Source organism: Bombus flavifrons, chromosome 18 (genome assembly GCF_040668555.2).
Source record: "Bombus flavifrons isolate JBK064 chromosome 18, iyBomFlav1_principal, whole genome shotgun sequence".
NCBI classification, from domain to species: Eukaryota; Metazoa; Arthropoda; class Insecta; order Hymenoptera; family Apidae; genus Bombus; species Bombus flavifrons.
The window spans coordinates 4,330,633-4,350,383 of record NC_138459.1 but is presented as its reverse complement, the minus strand read 5'-3'; the positions used below and the strand labels follow the sequence as shown (position 1 = coordinate 4,350,383).

General features: G+C 37.8%; 4 long non-coding RNA genes across 6 annotated transcripts; 2 read left to right on the top strand and 2 right to left on the bottom strand.

Annotated features, from left to right (window-relative positions):
* Positions 1-1,510: 1,510 nt before the first annotated feature.
* Positions 1,511-2,717, bottom strand: LOC138189058 (uncharacterized). Its single transcript, XR_011175844.1, has 3 exons — positions 2,479-2,717; positions 2,026-2,347; positions 1,511-1,547 (listed from the first exon to the last, which is right to left on the bottom strand). It is a non-coding gene; the product is annotated as an uncharacterized LOC138189058 (long non-coding RNA).
* Positions 2,718-7,434: 4,717 nt separating this feature from the next.
* LOC138188983 (uncharacterized) lies at positions 7,435-13,407 on the bottom strand. 2 transcript variants are annotated; one of them, XR_011175782.1, is made up of 7 exons: positions 13,314-13,407; positions 12,011-12,789; positions 10,912-11,076; positions 9,154-9,443; positions 8,785-8,875; positions 8,414-8,710; positions 7,435-8,048 (listed from the first exon to the last, which is right to left on the bottom strand). It is a non-coding gene; the product is annotated as an uncharacterized LOC138188983 (long non-coding RNA). The 2 variants fall into 2 exon arrangements; XR_011175781.1 differs by lacking the exon at positions 13,314-13,407 and adding an exon at positions 12,857-12,925.
* A 415-nt stretch (positions 13,408-13,822) lies between these two features.
* On the top strand, positions 13,823-16,032 carry LOC138188984 (uncharacterized). 2 transcript variants are annotated; one of them, XR_011175784.1, is made up of 4 exons: positions 13,823-13,863; positions 13,953-14,055; positions 14,146-14,559; positions 15,896-16,032. It is a non-coding gene; the product is annotated as an uncharacterized LOC138188984 (long non-coding RNA). The 2 variants fall into 2 exon arrangements; XR_011175783.1 differs by having other exon boundaries at positions 13,823-13,869.
* Positions 16,033-16,239: 207 nt separating this feature from the next.
* On the top strand, positions 16,240-17,786 carry LOC138189078 (uncharacterized). Its single transcript, XR_011175859.1, has 3 exons — positions 16,240-16,298; positions 16,411-16,662; positions 17,043-17,786. It is a non-coding gene; the product is annotated as an uncharacterized LOC138189078 (long non-coding RNA).
* Positions 17,787-19,751: the final 1,965 nt, after the last annotated feature.

Here is a 19,751-nt window from a genome sequence, read left to right as displayed (position 1 = left end):
CGACAGAGGGCATTTTTCAAACGAGTAGAACGACCAGAGTGGAAGGTAAAATTTTGCTTGGAAATGCGCGGCATCGCGATTCCTTGTCTGCAGTGGAGGGGGATTCTAACCCGCCCATCTGGCTTTCGGATTCATCTCAATAACATTAGCCCAGTCGTTTAAGCTTCCGCTGCAACCGACTTGTGTTTTATTCGAAGCTGCCCGCGTGCAATTTGTTTGCTCCGTTAAATTATCGGCTGAGAGCTCGATTTCTCCTTTTCCGTCTGGATATCGCGTTTTAGGGCGTTGCACGTTTATTATGGAGTTTCAGGGAATTTTTGCCGTGAACCGGGTAAAGTGTTTGTTCTTCCAATATTTCAGCAATCTTCCTTCTTCTTCTTTCTTTCTTTCATACAACTACGTCTTTTGTTATGAAATTTTTCTTCTTAAATTTATAAATTGTTTGTCTCAGTTGGCTACGAGTCCATTTTCAGGGATCTTCCTGCCAGTTGTATCTTAATTCTGAATTTGATTATTGTAATATTAGAAGACAATATTAGAAATATATGGAAATTATTTTTTAGTATCTTCATGTTAAAAGAAAACTTACCTTTTCTTTTAATATTTTAATATTGTTTCTTTTTAATATTGCAGAGTTCTACGCAAAGTAACAGTTACATTTCAAAGTAGCTGGCATCGCTTTATAAACTGTATTTTATTCAAACTTTCTCTGCTATACACCTTACACTCTCAATCATATAATTCTAGCATTTTAAAAACAAGAAATAAGATGAAATTACTGCAAGTCCAGAAGCTTCTCTGTCAACCACAACTGCGACAAGCAATTTCATCTATACACGACAAAGCATAGAAAATTCTTCACATATCTCACTGCCAAAATTCATCGCAGAATAAATGAATATTTCAAAACACGACTTCACCTATAAATCGAGATATAGCGTACTCTGAGCATATGCTACTCCTACAATTCATCTACCTAAACTGCCAAATAAATAATTTAACAGATTCTTCTTTGAAATTTCCAGGCCACTCCCTTTTGATCGTCGATCAACAGGAAGATTCCATAGTGGATCGAAATGCCGTGGATGACATAATCCATCCATGCAACGGACCCATCGATCGCGAAGAACACAGGCGACGGGAAGCGAGCCGATTCTTTTATGGCGTACTCGATCCGAGATTCAAAAGGGCAGCGAGCCACGAATGCGAATCGCGGTGTTGGTCGGTGTATGGAAAAGGAAATCGACCGGCGATCGGGATTTATTATTCAACACACGGAGCCCGGACGTTCCTTCCTTCTTGAAGCATTCCACGATATACGATACTCGATGCCAGTCGAAGACAGCACCTCTTGCAAGCATCGTGTGTCTGAGCGAAGATCGACGGAAATAGCGTGGACGACGTTCTCTCTTCCTGCATCTACGTAATCGTTGATCAAATTCGAAGATCTCTTCGTGGCAGAAAATGGAATTCGGTAGCGAACAGCGTTGCCATAGTTTGTCGGAGAGTCTTGCGAGAAAAATTTCCATGGGGTTGATGCGGATGACCTTCGAAAGAAGAAAATTGTGAAAATCTTTGCTGACAGGTAAATTTTAGTTTAGAATATCTTTCGTACAGTTTGTAATATTTTTGGAAAATATCTAACGGAGTAAAATTCTTTAAGAGAATTCACTTTCAAGTTCTTTCATCCCTTAAATAATTCTAATATTCTATAGGTATCATTTTTACTGAATGAAATTTCTTTTAATACAATTATAGAGATCAGATAATTAGTGAAGAATTCTAAAATTCGATATTTCTATTTTATATGGTGCAATAGAATTTTAAGGATAATTTGCTTCTCAATTTTCTCATCCCTTAAATTTGATAAGTAACTTCATTAAATTTGATTTCTTCTGACATATATACAAAATTCGAATATCTTCAACAAAATTGCATAACTAATTTTTCTCTATAAGCGATTATCCTATAGTTGCCTGAATCACTGACGCATATTGCAAGCAAAATAAATGTTATTTTTCTCACACAGAACGCACGCTATCGATCTTTGTCCTCGGCTTTTCATACTACGAAACATCCTCCGCTATTTGTCGGCCACGTCGAAATTGCGCTGTATGCTGATGAGTTGGCGTGAATTAATCAATAAATATGTAGTCGCTGTGTTAACCACGGATACGGGTCGGTCGTAAACGACGTCTGGGAACGGGAGACCCTGGTCGGGATACGTGATACGTGCGTTCGTTCTACATATTTTTGTTGGTCATAAACCGATCGTAATTTCAACGAAGCCACGTTTAATGTATGATGCCTGCACTACCCCAGCGCTAACGTTTCTTCGCTGCCATCGCTGAAACATGGCGGCCGAAAATTATTTTGTTACTTTTTCGATTCCGTTTCGAATATAGATACAGTGAATGTAAGGTTTCTATCAAATAGATTGTATTTTAGTAATTAAGTACCGTGCTTTCCCAGGTCTACTTAAAATTATTTTCAAGTCCAAGGAATTTTTGTATTTAATCCTTCCAATTATGTGTCATGTGTGCCTTTGGATTTCTTCATCTTCTTTGTACCAAACTTTACCAAAACTAGATTCCAGATTTTATTTACTTTTACGTGTATCTTAGAATATATGTACTCATTTTTCATGAAGTTTGTTAGATAAAGTACGTGATCATAATTACTTTTATTGGTACAAGTTACTTGCAAACACAACAGAAGACTTAATTCTTCACTTTCTGTATTGTTTTGGTATTCCACTAAACACTGGCTGTTTATTCTGTTATCTAAAAAATCTAATATATAATAGAATTCAAAGCAAACTTTGTTACAAATACATTTTATCTTTGTGGAATTAGTTATTTAGTTTGAAACGTTTTAAAATTAGCTATAAACGTGAAGTTACTTACAAACACAACAGAAGACTCAATCCTTCAATTTCTGTATTGTTTTGATATTCCACTAAACACTGGCTGTTTATTCTGTTATCTAAAAAATCTAATATATAATAGAATTCAAAGCAAACTTTGTTACAAATACATTTCATCTTTGTGGAATTAGTTATTCAGTTTGGAACGTTTTAAAATTAGCTATAAACGTGAAGTTACTTACAAACACAACAAGATTCAATTCTTCAATTTGTGTATTGTTTTGATATTCCACTAAGCACTGGCTGTTTATTCTGTTATCTAAAAAATCTAATATATAATAGAATTCAAAGCAAACTTTGTTACAAATACATTTCATCTTTGTGGAATTAGTTATTTAGTTTGAAACGTTTTAAAATTATCTATAAACGTGAAGTTACTTACAAACACAACAGAAGACTCAATTCTTCACTTTCTGTATTGTTTTGATATTCCACTAAACACTGGCTGTTTATTCTCTTGTTTAAAAAATCTAATATATAATAGAATTCAAAGTAAACTTTGTTACAAATACATTTCATCTTTGTGGAATTAGTTATTTAGTTTGAAACGTTTTAAAATTAGCTATAAACGTGAAGTTACTTACAAACACAACAGAAGACTCAATTCTTCACTTTCTGTATTGTTTTGATATTTCACTAAACACTGGCTGTTTATTCTGTTATCTAAAAAATCTAATATATAATAGAATTCAAAGCAAACTTTGTTACAAATACATTTCATCTTTGTGGAATTAGTTATTCAGTTTGGAACGTTTTAAAATTACCTATAAACGTGAAGTTACTTACAAACACAACAGAAGACTCAATTCTTCAATTTGTGTATTGTTTTGATATTCCACTAAACACTGGCTGCTTATTCTCTTATTTAAAAAATCTAACATATGATAGAATTCAAAGTAAACTTTGTTACAAATACATTTCATCTTTGTGGAATTAGTTATTTAGTTTGAAACGTTTTAAAATTATCTATAAACGTGAAGTTACTTACAAACACAACAAGACTCAATTCTTCAATTTGTGTATTGTTTTGATATTCCACTAAACACTGGCTGCTTATTCTCTTATTTAAAAAATCTAACATATAATAGAATTCAAAGTAAACTTTGTTACAAATACATTTCATCTTTGTGGAATTAAAACTACAATCCCTGTGACGAATATAACTGGGTGTTATAAACCAAATACATGCATACAATTTAATCGTTAATTCTTGTTACATGAAAAGTAAAGAAGACGTGTTCTACTCGTCATATTTCAGAAGACGCTTTTCTCTTCGTCAAAAGACCAACAAATACGATGGAACAATGTGAAGATAAAAAAAATGTGTGTTCGATGTTTCCGGTGTGCAAGGAAGAAGTTAGGAAGAGAAGAAGAGAGAAGCTTCGTCACGGAGGCCTCACAAGCAACGATACGTGGGTAAACTCGGAGAAGACGTATTGCACGTGAGTAGAGGACGACAGGCAGAATGTTGGTTGAGTGACGTATGATACGAGGATGAAGTTACGCCGTGGCGAACGACGTGTCGCCGATTTATCGAGTTAAGTCGTCCCAAGGCTTATCGGCTTTCGTGTTCCCGGCCACTTGTTTTTCGCCATCTGTCGAATATTTGTGACAATTCACGCTGTCTACCACTGTATTTATAGTATGGTATCGTGTCGCCATGTAGCAGGTAACATTTTTATTTTCATTCGAGTAGGTACGATGATGGAAAAGCGTGCAGGGTGATTTATGGAAGGTAGTCAGTGTTAATTAGAAGGTTAATGGAGATCATCCGATAAAAGAGTTTAAGTTGATGATGGATATCGATTGCTGGAAATTACTTTACTTGAATTTAACATCGTTTCGCCAATTCTTTCCTATTTTTCATACCAGGCTACTCGAAACCATTAGAGCATTATTTTCCCTGTCACTTTAACCTTTATCTATACATTTTTCTTTCCAGTAATCCATTTTTCCAATTTTTATACTTCAATCTTGCTTCCATTTTGAGAAATAAAAGAGAGTTCTCATGTTTTAAGATGTATAATTGCAAGAGTACAGAGATCAAGCGAACAAAAATGTATATAAATTTCCTAAAATTATATAATGTATATAAATTTCCTAACCCCAATCTAGTGGAAAGAAATAGCAAATGAACAAATGTTAAACGAACTGTCGGAATTCTCTTTTATACTCACAGCATTAAAGCAAGGAAAAAGTAAATCTAAATCGATTGAAAATAAAAATTGCAAATGGAATGTATTAACAGAGCGTTGCTCCCCTCAATCAGATAATAATTTCCAGATTTCTATTGAAATTTCTTCTGAAGACAGCCTGCAATCCCAGCAGAGTTCCATACTTTCCACTTTAATCGGACCTCAAATTCTTCCTCCTGTCCGTGAACTATCCTTTCTGCCACCCTTGGACCATCAGATGGCCTTGGTCTTTTTGCACGCGCACCACTTGACGACGTGACCGTTTCCATTGGCAGTGCGGGTGCTCTATTTTTTCCCTGCTGGCAGTTTCGACAAAGATACGCCTGTACAGAGCCAGTTTCATCGAAGCCACCCCCTCACATCTCTCTCTCTCTCTCTCTCTCTCCGAAGATGCGTTTTCTCTCCATTCTTCGTTTCCCTCAGCGGATGTCAGGCTCCTCCGGTCGCGGCTTCAGGAGAGCAGAGAGACGATCAATACGTCGCTCCAGAACGGAGAAGGAACGGAGCAGGCTAACGTTATTGGGAGACTTTGTTGGTGAGGGTGGGGGGTGGCGACACGAGGGTGGAGAGGGTAGGTCGAGGGAAAACGGAGCTTTTCCAGGCGATTCCTCCGAGAAGAGGAGAGCACAGGCCTGGCTCCGAGCAGATATGCCCGGCTATGAGCGCGAAAAGATGATGAGACGAAGGGTGGCCCCTGCCTTTTACCCTCTCCCTTTCGCCTGTGATCCGGTTGACAGGGATTCGAAGCCGAGGCCGCACGATTTCCACCGAGCTGAAACGACCTCAGGGCTGTATCCACTCGTGATTATGCTGCGCACGAGTGTTAACTGGATACAACTTTCGTGAAATTCTCTTGCGTCGTTTTTCCATGCTTTCCACTTGTTACAACTTCTTTCTTGCTTCTGCTTCCTTTCTTTCCGTATGATTTCCGTATAGCGGATTCGTTATCTGCAATTGACATAAGAATTAGGACACATACGATACAGTTTCATATAAATATTTCTTCTACATACTACATTCTACTTGTATGATTTTTCTATAATTATTTCATTAATTTTGAGATTTAGCTTGAGGGAATTAAAATAAGGAATAAATTTTGTAAATTGCAACATCGTGTATGAAGCGTTCGATTTTGCTGTACCAATTTAGTGAATCTTGTTGAGGTTATTCGATGTATAACCTTAGATGTAGAGAAAACTAGTGGATAAATTGTAAGGCAGAAAATATATTTAAATATAAATGTAATTATAAGTAAGAATACAATTTGAGCTGGTCCAGATCCGCACGCTAACTGTGTTACCCAATAACTGAAAAAACGCCGAAGCCAACGTCGCTTGTCTACTGTTTGTGGTCTGACTTCGTCGCAGTCTTTTGTCTATGCGCTGTCGATGGCTTCAGTGCTTGAGAAACTAAAAAGACCAGATGTAGAGTTTTCTTATAAGTGGTGACCACTTCAACAAATCTTCCTATTAAATATATAAATATTTTTATCTTTGTAAATGTATCGTTATGTATCACTTTAATGTTGAAGATCTTCTATTTCGCGTGTGATATTCGTTTCTTAAATATTTACATGTGTGAACGAATCCTTTTCAAGATTCATGGAAATATGAATCAGTATAAATCGCACACTCCATACACAACTTAATATATATATAAATATTGCAAGGGGAAATGGAATAGTGGAGTGAAATTTGCGAATAAAGGGCAAGCACTCGGTTCAGACAAACTCAATCGTTTAGCAATGTCGATGACATACGAGTGTACCCCGATGTCAATTTGTCATGTAAACGATAAAATTGTTCGGCGTCCCTTTCTCTTAATACAGAGCCACATAAACTTCCTTCACGCTCACGCCACACGTATACAATGCATGAATTTCTGCGCGAGAATTTCATAAGAGAAATTCTGTACATCTAATCGTTACTCGATACCAGGTGACTCTTAATTACATATCCATACAACATTCAATTTTCATTTTCCTAAAATTTCCACTTTGACACTCAATACAACCTTTGATCTTGTTCTATACAATTGTAAACCTAAAACCTATACTTTGATCAGATATCTAAACTTACATTCTCTTTATAAAATAAAATTCACTACCATATGGTTCTGAAACCATCGCTCATTACAATTGTATACACCGAATAAATTATAACTGTACTATAATAAGATGCGCAAACCTACATTTTTCTTCAAATATGTGAGGCTATCCTCTTCATAAAATTACATTTTTCTCATACACATGATTGACAATAAAATACCTAAACTTATCCTATGTACATGCTGTTCATAAAACAAAATTCTCTGTTTCTAGTTCTTAAAACATCATCTATTTTAATTTCATGTCTCGTACTACGCCAAATGAAACTTATAACTAACATTATCCATTACATTTCAGGTCTCATTTGTCCCTTTTACTCTCAACAATCGAGCCATCATCTCCCCAAGCCAATTACCCCCATCCACAAATTATCCCACCCCATTTTTCCAACAGCCATCCACCCTCTAGCAAACGTTTCCACTCGCACGGTAACATCCGCGTCACAGGGAAAAAAACGTTGGGCGCGCGTCGAATAATGCGATATCAATACTGATTTCGGGCGTTTTGCCTGTGGCACCTGGTTTCTTGGCTACGGCCCTGTGCGGTGGCATCCCCCTCGTCGCGAGTGGGGCGAGGGTGCGCGCGGTCCAATCATCGCAGAATCCGGGGGATGCCCCTGGCTTCGGCCGGGCAACCGTGGGAGAGACGCCCCGCGACTCGAGGATTCGCGCTTGTCGCCGAATGCCTTCTCCGCTCGGGGCCAAAAAGGACAGTCGGCCGCTGCGTTTCGTTTCGAAGGGCGTTGGCCCTTCCGCGCTTCCACTCGCGCGCTCTTTACACGCTGGAAAACGCGCGAATCGCGCCGCTATTGTGAACCAGGCTGCAAGTGGTGCATAGCAGTGAGACGAGTCGTGCACGCGCACGCAAACACGTACGGGACCAGGATGCATGTGCACGCGTGACGCTAAACAGGGATGTGAGTTGAGGAATGATTTTTACAAGATTTTCATTCTTCCGCCAAGTCTAAGCGGACTGCCTTACCTAACTATTTCACTAATTCTGTGGAAATTCACTTTGTGGTCGATATTATGTTGAGGATGAACGGGTGTACGTTGGTTTTGTATTTCTGAGCTTTGCGATTTCCACGATTCTGTTTTCTTGCATGATATTTAGTATGCGAATTTTGGTGGGAAATAGTAGAGAGTCAGGCGTGCACGTGCATGGGTCTGTTAACGATTTACTCACGTTTGCTACAACGATCGTGTTGTCCGTTTTCATGGTTTCACTTTTCTAATAGCATTCCCAGCATGTCGATACTCTGACCTCGATTCTGTGAACGTGAAGGCGCGCACGCCTGCCTATCTTATTGTTACTCGTTGGAATTTCGTGAAATCTAGTCTTTTTAGGTCTTTGGCTTATGCGCTTTAATCGGTTGTTGAACAGCTGCGTTGCACGCGAGCTGTTTGCTCCGCCTGTTGCTCGCGCGAACGATCAGAAGCATGTAATGTTTTGTGTCCTCTTATTTTCCAATGATCAGTTATTCTGTAAATGCTTTGCGTATTAATAAAGGTTCTATTCTCTTCTCTAATATTTTTATTATATGAGGATCGAAGTACCTGATTCGTGTTCTGCCATCGCTCTTTTTCTTCCACTCTGATTCCACGAATTCAATTCCGATCTCTTGTTAATTTTCTATTTTTCACGTCACTGGAAATTAATGGAAGAGGAAACACGATTATTGGTCCTCTATTTACCGATCAACTTTTGTACCATTAGGTTAGCAACTAAGTGATTGCGGGTTTTGTCAATGCCACCTTTTGACAAAATCCGCAATTACTTAGTTTCTAACCTAATATTATACTACGCTACGATCACCTGTGTTTGCAGGTTGATTCATTCAACGGTAGCGTAGCGCGATAGAATTCATCAAACGAAGCGTTAAAAATCGGCAATTTGAACCGTGGACAAGACAGTATCATACGTACAATACATCGACTTCCTTCTGTCGTATTCCGGATATGCATGCGATGTCACGTCCGATTTTAGTGAAGGTTTTCCGGCGTCACGTACGGTTCGGTAGCTGGGACGAAATTTCTAATCCCTGCCGGCTTTATATAGTCATGCTCATACGGTTATTCATATGTAGCTACGTGTCGTTGCACGCTTGATCACTTTGCAATCGGTATCATGCAATTAATTCGCGATTACTATCGCTTGGTTATTGCAACCATTGCTCGATTCGTATTCAATCTCGAGGATAACTCTTCCTGTCACACTGAATGGTAATTTAATGACTGGACACGATGTACAATTTTCAGAGTGTAATTTAACGATGGGCAACACCGTGTTTGCTATCGATTACCGCGATTCATGGAAATGAGCCTTCTAACCTAAACCTAACCCTAACCCTATCCTCCTCTTTCGTGGTTTCGACGTATGAATAAAAACTGGGCTTCTGTGTTACAGATCTCGCTACCTAGAGGAGACAATGGCCAAAAAGAGTGGGGGCATAAGATAGGCACATTCGTGATCTACCCTGTAGATCCGGGCTTTTGTAGAATTGTAAATATCAGAAGCTCGTCTCTACAGGTATCTTACGGATGACATGCCACGCGACTTTAGATTACACTGTATGGTACCACACGTTCGGGCACATCTGGCGCTTGAGCTTTTTGAACAATCCAATGAGAAGATATTGTAGTTTTAGAAACGAGTCATCAGCTACTTGCAAACAATGTACAGTACATTCGAACGAAGGATTAAACGATATAGCTTATTCGACGTATAGTACAGTTCTAGGTCCTAAATGTAACCAACTGCCAGGCAAAATATATTGCTATATGTAGGCTTAAAATGCGTAACTGTTTGTAGATATTAGGTTTAGATAGGATACATATATTCTGTAATATAATTTATTAATTAGATATATATTTATATACTTATGAATTAATATACATTGAATATGTAAATGTAATGTATGAAAAATAAATGTATCGTCCGAAATATTGACAAGGTCTGTCCTAATTACTTTATTTACCCGTCTCTAAATAACGAGATAAATAAATAGTGTTTAAAGCGATAGCTAATTTTTTAGTAGTAATTAATTTCAATTAAAAATTATATTTTCTTTTAGTTTGATGGAAATGAATAATATTGAAATTATTTGCTGTTTCTATAGAGTACGCTAGTACAATTTTTGCATCCCTACCGCAAATTTGTGAAACTATTTCTGCGCTTTCCTCCTATGGTGTGACAGAAATCTGTAAATTACTATAAAATTGCAGGTCTCAACATTACCGGTAGAAGGAACAATACACAAATTCTTAAATATGGACTAAATTAAACTACGCCTGAGAATGTGAATTTGATAACATGATATAAATTCCTATAAATCGTATAAATTTCATAAAAATGAACAAAGTAAAATGTCTAAATAAACAAACAAATAAACATCAAATAAAGTGTGAAACCATCAGATGGCAGCACAGTTTAAACTTGAGCCACCCCTACGATGAAGATCATACTAAAAAGAAAAGCTTACCAACTTTTACAACCTTAAAACTACATCAATATATATCCTATAATGTAGGAGTTATATGCCTAAAAACACGAAAACTTCCTTCTTTAGCCATCCATTCAACGAAATCAACGTATCGCTTTCCAAAACGAGCTCTCAAATTTACACATCTAACAATTATCGCGATACTTCTAGTCATTAAAAGCGTTTCTTTAAAAATTCTTACCAGGGTTTTTGATTCCAAAATTAGCTGACCTACTTTCCACCATGTCGTCATTATTCTCGGTACGCCTTATCGCGATTCAAAGCATCTGTGTCCACCGTTTCCACAGCGACTCCTTGTCGTCATCGACGACGTGGAAGGGCGTCAGCAATCGCGTTCACGGTCGTCCTGAAAAAAATACGAAACATGTTCACGAAAAGGCGAACGATAAGCGGATCGGAGCACATGAAAGCCGGCCCAGGATTCGATGGTACGATAGCATGGTGGTACCCGGGGTATTATATTATTGATCGTCCCTCGAGCTCTGTCCCCATCAGCTGTCGTGATCCCTGGCGTTCTCCTGGTACTACCGGGTTGCACGTTAACCTTTGTACTCACGGCGGAAAAAAAACGTTTACAGGCTGGATATCTACTACGACCGAGTCAGCCGGATCTTGCTCTTTTTTGTGGTTCGACGGCCAGCCGCTACGACGCGCATTTGCAACTAACAATAAATGTACCATTCTCTCTTACACCTTCCATTCGTAATATCGTGTATCGTTCGATCTGTTTGGTTGATAGTGTACCAACTGTAATATTGGAATGTTCTTGTAGATATCGGGTGACGCAAGAATCTTAGTTATATCGTTCAAAAATGAAAGTGTGATAATAGAACTGGTTCTGTTTAACCTTACGTGTGAGATTTAAATACCTTTCGTAACTGATAGAAATGAATTTCTAAAAGATCGTTCTTCAAATGCTACGTTTCCCATTAATATGAATAAACCAAGAAAAACTAACTCAAAATCAAATAAGATTAAATCGACTTTTGGAACGTGCTATGCATTCATAGTCAACCTATATTCGTAATAATAAACTTTTGCACTTTTGAATACATAATCTAGATCGTTCTCTCTCTCTCTCTCTCTCTCTCTCTCTCTCTCTCTTCCAAGAGATACAAATTAAATATCGGTGTTCTGCCTCCTTATTGCTGCAAACTACAATTCCAAATACGCGAACACATGAAAGTGAATAGATAGTATAGTAGCACAAATGTTTAATAAAAGATACTAAACAACTAGCTGCAATTCAAATCAATTGGACGTCGTCACAAGGTACTCACCTGTTCCAAAGTCAAATTGAAACGTGTCGCCGTCCTACCACGTATTTCCCAAAAGACGATCTTCTCGAACTACGTTCACGAATCGTGGAAGCTTTGTAACCAAGCTTTGTAACGTCGCCAGGCATTAATCGCGCGGTAATGACCGACAGATGAAGAAATATCGTTCTCCAATGACGCGCCACTGGGTTAAGGCGAATCCCCGCCATTATGACGTGTCAGCATCCGGGGGTAATCCACGATAACCATTTATTTCAGATCCACGGACCGTGCAGCGAAAGGGGTGGCAGTCGGGGGTGGAGGAGCCGCACAAATCTTCCTTTCGTGGACAAGCTGAAGAGTCTCTTCGACCTGCTTCTTCCCAACCAACCTCCCTCTTGTCTCCTTCTTCTTCTTCTTCTTCTTCCTTTCTTCCTTCTTCTTCGTTCGTTCTCTTCCGCCTTTGGTCCGCGAACGTAATATCCTGCCCCCAGCCGCTGCCTCGAACCTTCTAACACGAAGAGATTCGTGTCCCCTTCTGCTGAGAATCAGCTAGCTCTCGAGTTTCGTCCGCGCACCCCTTCCAACCTAGTTCTCGTTCCTCAGAGTGTCACTAATGCCGCGAGGATTAATGCTACGCGGCGGGGCTTACGGCCACTATTAATTTCATCGGGAGAACAATATCTTATGTGGCTGGGTATCGGGTGCATGTTTCTAGAGCGCTTCCTGGATACCTGGCACACCTCTTGACGATCTAATGCGCGGTTAGCTGGAAAAGAGATCCTATCCACGTTGCAAGAGACCTGAAATCCATTTTAGGTTAGGTTTACCAGAGGAAATTATTAAATTTAGTTCTAAATAGCTACGTACTTGTGAATTACTTTTTTCTGTTTGGTTTTTATTAACTGGAAATTGATAGCTAAGGAATAGTATAGTAGAATAGGAATTGATAGTTAAGGAAACAATTGTTGATTATATGTATACCAATGTTGACATTTTATCTGGATTTTAATAAACGGAATTTACTGAGGAATTTTGTTGTTTTTCCTATATTACATCCCTTTTGCATATTTACTGCTGAAAGAATTTTTATTATTTACATATGTTTAACAAATAATTTTCGTTTAGGACCACAAGCGTTATAAATGTTTCTTCCAAATTTTGTATATATTTTGTGTGTGTGTGTGTGTGTAATAAAATACTTAAGAAACCGAATCTGAAACGTAGATTTTTGAAAGTAGTAATGTATTAAATGAAAAATATACCGAGTTGAAGGATCAATGTAAAATTATGTAAACAATGGATATAACATACTGGAAATACCTACGACAAGGAAAATTGTTCCCTTGCGTGCGTTAGCGTTCGAATCGTTGCAAGAGGAAGGTATCAATGCATCGGAATCGCGTTTCTCTTCCTTCGACGTTTCGAGAGCATCATAGTTACCGGTAAGCGTGACACAAAGGTTATTACGCTGGCACGATAACATCCGGGCATAGCTGACGTGTTTGACTGACGAGCTCTCAGACGTCGCTGCAGGAGCACGCCATTTGCGGACGGCCGGCTGATACTTATCTGCAGGTAATTAGAACTTGGACCTGGAATCACGCATACAGTTTCCGCCGTTGTTCCAGGACTGCTTTCGCACAGTAACACTGACAATGATAATTATACACTTCCCCTGTACTTTGACATGGTTGACGTGTAGTTTATAGAAGCTTCGATTCTGTGTATCTTCAAGGGAAGTTTTTTTGATTAGAAGCATTTTGTTCGATTCGTATAGAAGTTTATGTTCGTTAAGTGTGTCGACTTTCGGTACTACGCTGCGAATGTCAACAACTGATATAATTGAAATGGAGGTTATGTGCCCGGTCTATACAGTTAAGGTACAAAATTTGAATTTAAATTTATATTCAAATGTAATGTAAATTTGAATTTACATTTAAAATTAACGCTAGGTGCTTTTCAGATTTTGAGATTATGTTGTTTTTGGTAATTACTAGAAGTATACAAGTGCTCTGTTGACAAACTTGATGATCACCGATGTTGACATGGATCAAGATTGTATTTACGTATTTATGTTTATCATATTATTTTCATTGGAACTAGGTATATATAAATAATTAAATAAAATGCTAAATTTCCATCTTGACACTTTCTAGAAGCATCGACTAAAGTCATTACACAGACTGCAAGCGAAAAGTAGGAAACTGTCGAGGAAAAGGCAACCGGACACCTTTCTCGTTAATAGAGAACGGCGGAACTCTTTCTATCAACTTTCTAGTCCCGTCACGGCAATTAGCAAAGTACTTGCACGTGCGGATAAATCCTCTCGTGGCAGAAGCGCGACTTATTTATGACCATCCGTGTCCCGAGACCCGACTAAAGGGTTAAAAGCGAAACAATGCCACGGTCGACATTGTTTTGATGCGGTCAGAACTGAGGAAGATCCGTGAAAAGATGCATAAACCCCCACGTCGTGTGTCAGTTTTCCAAAACGGAAGCTTCGACGTGAAACCCGCTAGTCTTTCCATCCGCTGACATTTTCTCTTTGTACGAAAATTGTCAATAGAAAGGTTTGTCTGTTCGACCGCTAGAATTCTTGGAACTTGGGTGAAATTTTGTAATTTGATGCAAAGATCGATATTTGTCGACTTTCTTTATTATCGATAATATTAGCTTTTCATTTCTCTTCTCTTTCCAAAATCTTTTTCTTTTGATATGAAATATGTCAATTCGAGATGCAGTTTGAATTACACAGAATTTTAGTTTCATATTGTTATTGATATATGTATATTGATATATGTTATTGATATATGTTATTGATATATGTATATCAATAAATAATAATAATTGATACATATATATCAATAACCACATAATATATAATCGATAATATTAGCTTTTCATTTCTGTTCTCTTCTCAAAAATCTTCTTTTGATATGAAATATGTTAATTGAAGATGTAGTTTGAATTACATATATATATCCATAATATTAGCTTCTCATTTCTGTTCTCTTTCCAAAAATCTTCTTTTGATATGAAATATGTTAATTCAAGATGTAATTTGAATACATTACATGAATTATATATATATTTATATGTAATTCAAACTACATTTTGAACTAACATATTTCATATCAAAAGAAGATTTTTGGAAAGAGAACAAAAATGAGAAGCTGATATTACCGATTATGTGGTTATTGATTATATATATATATCAATAAAATTCTTTGTAATTCAATATATATATATATGTATATTGGCCAAAATCTTAGAGCATCAATATTGTGAATTATGAAATTATCACACAGAAAAATCCTGAAAGTATACTGTGTACTTACTACCGCGTTTCCAGGAAACGGACGCTTCCTATCAAAGGGTAAACGCTGTACCCTATTAGACCGGTATTTTTGCAACGATACTCCAGACCAAGGTTCTCGAGAGGAACGATAACGGTAATCGTAGCGTTGGTTGGCGGCCTCGCAGAGGAAGGCAGCCACGGTGTTCATGATCAGAAGAGCGGCAGTATCCTGGTCCTCCCTTTAGTAGTCTCATACCACTAGCGTATACCCTTACTATGGTACCCCTGGCGGCGCGGTGCTAGCCATGACACGAGAATGTGATTAATGATCGCAACAGAGAGCCATGCACCGTACACCGCTCTCCTCTCTTTTCCCTCTTCTCCCCCGCCGTAAACTCGCCGGGTTCTCCTTCTCTATCGTCCGTTCCTCTCTTCCCTGGACGGCCACCACGTTTTCTCTTCCCTCTGGTATCGTTCTCTCTTTCAGCAACCCCTGCTGTTGCCGCTGACGTTGCTGCCGCGGTTGCTGCTGCCGCAACTGCCCTCTCTCTTTCTTTCTCTCTTATTCTCTACTTGCAATCTGACTGCCTGCCAACTTTCTTCCATAGTTCTTCATCCTCGTTCTCCCTTCTCGTGGCCACCGCTGATTATCCATCGACTATTTCCAACGCTGCCTCCAGCTGGTTTTCGCCGTTTTTCCTCAAGATTCTCTTGTTCGACGCACCAACGTTGGCCTCAGTTCGACAGAAGAATAAAGAGAAGGCAAGTTTTAAATAATTCTACAACGGACTCAGTTTAACAGATATTGTACAGCTTCTTGGATTTAATAAAATAGATCAGATTCGAGTTTAGAAGTTGTTAACTCTGTTTCAGAAATCTTGGAACAGTATGTTTGTTTCAATATCTGGAAATGTCAAGTAATTGCTGAAGTATGTATAAGTAAGTATATAGTAAGTATGTGTATAGTAGTGCTTGTACGGTTTTTCCTAAGGGCTGAATTATACTATAAAGGTTCGTTTAAGAGTTAGAGCTTGATCGCCTAACGTTTAATTTCTTGTCTATTATTATTTTACTTAATTGAACGTATTTAATTTTATTTACTTTTTCTTCTTCTTCTTTATAGAGTGGAGAGTTTCGTGTCCTCCGCGTTAAATGAACCTGTCCAAGGCAGGAGTCGTAAGAAATGAAGAAGTCACGGGAACAGAGGAAGAAATCAGTCAGTGCCTGCTCCAAGCACGATGACTTTGACTCTATCGACTCGTCTTCCGCTTATCTAAATCACTTATCGATATCTTGCCCTGATCCTGCTTTTCTTCAATATCCGATCGCCGTCGATCTTAATAATTGCGCTTTTTCGTTTCGATTTCAACGATCCGTAAGTTCCACTCGTATCTACCAATTAAATGCACAACTTTTGTCACGAAATATGGACTCAAAAAGCTAAACAGTTTGGAATTATTCCACGTAGAATGTCTTTGAAATTCCGTCGCCATTTGATACATTCTTTAAAATGGCTTCCAGATAAATATTATCTAGTTATCTCAACTCTTCAAATATGTTTGAACACGTATCCTCCGCTACTAATATGCAAAAATTTTTAATCGACTGTTTTCTCAATAAACGTCCTTATTTCTTAACAAAATACAAAACTCACCAATGTTACTCGCTTTACTCTCTAACTAAAACAAAAATTACATCAAAAGTTAGTTCAAACTTGTCACAAATTTATTAATTATTCAAATTCTTCGTTTCTAGGTTATATATCAAAAAGCATACACGAAGAACCTGCATTCCAACTTCTACCAAAGTAACTAGACAAAATAAACCATCTATTGGTTCCACTCATCAAACTCTCCTCTTCTTCACGTGGAACAATCGTTTGAAAACTGCAGAACAACAAACCACCCCTTTGATATTCCTCTTGTTATCATTTTCGCCAGCCAATATTGTGTCCAAAATAATCCTCTAGTAGGATTGAACGATGATTCGACAGTGCGGCCATCGTTCGACGACGGTGACGAAGTCAGCAAGAGTGGAAAAGACTGGCAGGCGGAACGAAGACAGAGGCAACGGGTACTCCCCGCGGAAATCAACGGGGCTGCGAGCGTTTCGTTGAAATTTCCGGCGTATTGTCGGCGTTCGGCGGCCGTGAATGATCCGGAGCCACCATCAACCCCTTTGTGAAGGAAGGGAGACGGCGAGGCGGGAACGAGGGCGAACCTGATGGGATATGGGGATGGCGACGCGTCCCTGGCGACGCCGCGACGCTGACAGCGTTCGGTCCCGGCGCCCTCTTCTCCCCGACTCTATTTCCGCGTTTTCTTTGACACACCCCGGATTAAATGCTTCAGCTGTTTCTACAAACTTGCGATCCGCAATATTCGCGTGATCGAATGGCGTTGGTCGAATGCGATGGTTGTTACTGAGGGACAAAATGGTTGATGGAACGAACGAAATTGAGGTTGTTTGAAAGAATGAGATGCTTGAATATTAATACATTGCACGTTTTCACATTTATGGAGATTAAAGGATGCAAGAATGTACAGAATGTGGATAGTATTTAATGTATCAAAAGAATTTACAATATGAAATATTCGCAGTGCAACGTTCGTTGTAAAATTTAATGAATGAAGCAAATCTCGACTCTGAATCTATTTTACAATAATATGAATCTGTATAAACATCCGCTGTGTAAAAGTAACAAATTTGGAGTATGAGGAGGAATTGTATTTTTTGAAATTATAATTATTAGAAAATGTGTTTTACGTTCTGGATAGATTTGGACGTTTCGTGAGAGTAATTGCTATAGCTTTTATCTATGAATGAAACAATTCTTCTTTCACAAGTGATAAATATTAATGTCTGAAGTAACAATTATTTTTCTTAATCAAAAACAATTATTTTCTTAATCACAGTTATAAAACTGAGATAACACGTTCCACGTTTCAAATTGATAGATAATACGTTTCATGAAATAATCTTACAATATGAAACGAACTTGCAGCTATAATTACTTTCCTTAATCGGTTCATATTGTATAATAGAATTACAGTTATATACTTAATACATCTTATGTCATAAGATTGCACTACGAAATGTGTGTAGTGAGGAATCACTGTCTATAACATGGTTGTCTTATTAGCAATATTACGTTAAAAGTAATGCACGTACGAGCGGTTAGAAGATGATAATTAGCTGATGGTACAGATTATCACAATCCTGTTACGATTGATGGAGTAGAAGGTGCTAATGATTATTTAAAGATGATGGTAATTAGGTAAATTAAAGCGCTACCCAGAGTTCTGAATAACAGTATGTTACGCAAATATAACGTGCAGCATGCGCCTGTACGTGATACTGTAATTTAAGTAGTATCTAACTTAATCGTTGCTACATAATTTGTTTCATATTTGTCTTCTTAACATGCCTGCTGATTTCTGAGTAGATTGCGGTTCTGTGGATAGTCATTTCCTGCAAACTTCGTATAAATAGAAAGCACGAGGTTGCACGATCATGGTAAGACCACGAATTCTGCTAATCATCGCGCGAAGAAAAGCAAACAACCTTTTTCCAAAAGCAACTTCATGGTTTTCCAAATATTATTCGAATAAATTATTCTAGGACCAGTTTATTTGTTAATAAAGCTACTTTTTCAATTGTTTATAGCATTGTTTATAGCAATGAACACGTCTGTGTTTACCACATTAAATAAAAAAGGATTGAAGAAATTTCTTCTGAAGACAACTTCATGGGTTTCGAAATATTATTATTCAAGAAACATAACCTAGAAATAGCTGCTTTTTTTATCAAAGGTATTTTCTCGATTCTTTGCAATATTACAATGATAATAATAAATGCATACGTTTCAAATAAAATAACAAATGTTTCAAATTCAAAAATACAAATGTTTCAGATAATCAAGGAAGGAGAAAAGCGAAGAATATTTTTTTACCATCGATTGTTTGATTTTTCAAGCATTATTCCAAAGATATAATATTTTTCCAAAGCAATTTCTTTAATATGATATGCTGGTTCTTCGATTGTTCGCGATACTGTTATGGCAATAGACGCGTCCATGTTGGCGATATTAACATCACCGTCAGCGATGGCTGGCTGCCTTTTGTCCAGAGGGATGAAATACTTGATGATATTAAACATGAATAATGTAACGGTTCGGGGGCGAGCAATAGCGGCTGCGATAAGGCCTTCTGGAATACAACATACGCAAAATCACAATGTAACAGCTGTTAGACTTGTACCAGGTCTGCGTCTGAATAAAAAAATTAAATCTATTGCTGCGATATGTACGTACATTTTTAAACACATTTTTTTTTCTTTTTCTTTTTTTACATTATGATAATTTTTTACAGAATGAAGAAATAATAGTGACTGACTGAATTGGAGAGCCAATCGAATCAATGAATTAAGATATCAAGCACTTGGAAGGAAAATTGCAAAAGAATT